This window comes from Octopus sinensis, linkage group LG26 (genome assembly GCF_006345805.1).
Source record: "Octopus sinensis linkage group LG26, ASM634580v1, whole genome shotgun sequence".
In the NCBI taxonomy this organism is placed as follows: domain Eukaryota; kingdom Metazoa; phylum Mollusca; class Cephalopoda; order Octopoda; family Octopodidae; genus Octopus; species Octopus sinensis.
In genome coordinates, this window is record NC_043022.1 from 19,578,856 (window position 1) to 19,581,695 (window position 2,840).

At 40.0% G+C, this 2,840-nt stretch overlaps 1 protein-coding gene across 1 annotated transcript in view; it reads left to right on the plus strand.

Moving 5' to 3' along the window:
• LOC115224711 (E3 ubiquitin-protein ligase MIB2-like) overlaps positions 1-2,174 on the plus strand; it is a 6,638-nt gene extending 4,464 nt beyond the window's left edge. The window contains exon 4 of the mRNA XM_029795568.2: positions 1,742-2,174. The gene's annotated coding sequence lies outside the window, so the exon portion shown is untranslated. The remainder of the gene's footprint in view (positions 1-1,741) is intronic.
• The last annotated feature ends 666 nt before the right edge of the window (positions 2,175-2,840 follow it).

The window sequence follows — 2,840 nt, forward strand, 5'->3', positions numbered from 1 at the left end:
TCAACCGAGGTCGACTTTGCCTTTCATCCTTTCGGGGTCGATAAATTAAGTACCAGTTGTGCACTGGGGCCGATGTAATTGACTTAATCCATTTGTCTGTCCTTGTTTGTTCCCTCTATGTTTAGCCCCTTGTGGGCAATAAAGAAATAAGAAACGTTAGCATGCCGGGCGAAATGCTTAGCGGCATTTCGTCTGTGTTTACGTTCTGAGTTTAACTTCCGCCGAGGTCGACTTTGCCTTTCATCCTTTCGGGGTCGATAAATTAAGTACTAGTTGGCGTTTGGGGAGGGGGTTAGATCTAATCGAATGGCCGCTTCCCCAAAATTTCGGGCCTGGTGCCTAGAGTATAAAAGGTTAATTTTTACCTTTTCTACTTTCAGAAATTAAGAAAAAAAAAAAAAAAAAAAAAGCTCTTCGCAACAAGTTTATTTTTTAAAAATTCTATCTTTTATATTTTATTTGCTTCAGTCATTGGTCTGCAAACAGGCTGGAACACCGTTTTGAAGGTTTTTAGTCGAAGAAATCGATCCCAGTACTTATGTTGTTTCTAAGCCTGGTACTTATACTATCGGTATCTTTGGTCGAACTGCTAAGTTACCGGGGTGTAAATAAACCATCTCTATTTGTCAAGCGGTGAAGAGCAAACATCAAGATGCACTCATGGATATATATATATATATATATATATATATATATATATATATATACATGTGTGTGTGGTGTGTGTGTTTGCTGCTCCAACATGACTGTAAATGCATGGCAGAAAAGAATGAAAGAATATATATATATACACACGCACGCAGACACACACAGAGTGGCAGCCAAAAATTGTATACACACTTCAGGAAAGGAAAATTCTGTATAAATATTTTGAGTGTTATCGCAGTCTGATAAAACAATGAAAGAGGCATTTGTTTTTATAGGGGTACTTATATAAGTTAAAGATTTATACATATTATTTGCTTTCCTGAAGTATGTATAATATATTTTGGCGGTTTCTGTGTACATATACTCTTACTCTTTACTCTTTTATTAGTTTCAGTCATTTGACTGCGGCCATGCTGGAGCACCGCCTTTAATCGAGCAACTCGACCCCGGGACTTATTCTTTTGTAAGCCCAGTACTTATTCAATGGGTCTCTTTTGCCGAACCGCAAATAACGGGGACATAAACACACCAGCATCGGTTGTCAAGCAATGCTAGGAGGACAAACACAGACACACAAACACACACATATGTATACATACATACGACGGGCTTCTTTCAGTTTCCGTCTACCAAATCCACTCACAAGGCTTTGGTCGGCCCGAGGCTATAGTAGAAGACACTTGCCCAAGGTGCCACGCAGTGGGACTGAACCCGGAACCATGTGGTTGGTAAACAAGCTACTTACCACATACCACATGACAGTCTTCCTCATAGTTTCCATCAATGAAATGTGGCTATAGTGAAAGACACTTGGGCAAAGTGATCTTCTTTAACCATATAGCCATGCCTCTACCTATGGCTGACAGTTTTATTTCAACAAGCTTTTGCTCCAACATACCTACTCAAACATATTTGCTCTAAATATCTTAATCAAACAAATTTTGTAAAAGTTTTTACAACCTTACTCCAACGAATTTACTCTCATACGCTATATTTCTATAAGTTTCATTCCTTCTCTCTCTTGCATAAAACCCATTCTTATTCTCTCCTTTCTTGTCCCTCTATGTTTAGTTTACTTTTTTTTCTATTTCAGATTAATCTGTTTGCTATCATTGAACCAGTTAAAACATCTGAACACATCTAAACCTTGAAAATAGTACGATCACATCTCTACCTGTGTCGAGGATATAAAATATTTCTTTCACTCTCTTCTATACTTGATCTCATTCCCTTCAAATTTAATTCCTTCTAAATCATCACTATTCATCTACTTACCTGGTCCAACAGCTACTGCCTCGTTGTGACGAACCAACACACATCTCTATACTATACAACTCATTTCGCCTACGACCTGTGACCTTGTCACACTTTTAATCAGATGACGGTTGCACATTCTTCATCTCCACAATGCTTTGAGATAATCATACTCTCTCTAAACCTCATTTTCTGACTCTCTCTCTCTCTCTAAAGTGTGATATTGTACCGAGGATATATATATGTATATTAGTGGTTAGGGTGTCAGCATCATGATCTTAAGATTGTGGTCTCGATTCCTGGACCGGGCGACGCATTGTGTTCTTGAGCAAAACACTTCATTTCACTTTGCTCCAGTCCACTCAGCTGGTAAAAATGAGTAACTCTGCGATGGACTGGCGTCCTGTCCAGCTAGGGAACTCATACGCCATAGAAACGAGGAAACCGGGCCCATGAGCCTAGCTAGGGTTTAAAAGGGCGCATTTATTATTTTTATCCGTGACCGTGACCGACCAGGCTATCAGATGTTGCTACAAATCGCTGGTCACAATGCGCTTCGCATTGTTTTTAGCCTTCAAATGATGCCACCCCGCTGGCTAAGCGAGCAGGCCAACAGAAGAAAGAGTGAGAGAAAGTTGTGGCGAAAGAGTACAGCAGGGTTTGCTACCACCCCCTGCCGGAGCCTTGTGGAGCTTTAAGTGTTTTCGCTCAATAAACACTCACAACGCCCGGTCTGGGAATCGAAACCGCGATCCTACGACCGCGAGCCCGCTGCCCTAACCACTGGGCTATTGCGCCTCCACATTATTTTTTTATATAAAGATGAATAAGTACACAAATTACTTTGGATCAGTTATTATTTATTATGAAATTACTGATAGAAATGATAGTTAAGGATAGAAAACGGGAATAACATCAAGAACTAAGTATTTGGGGTT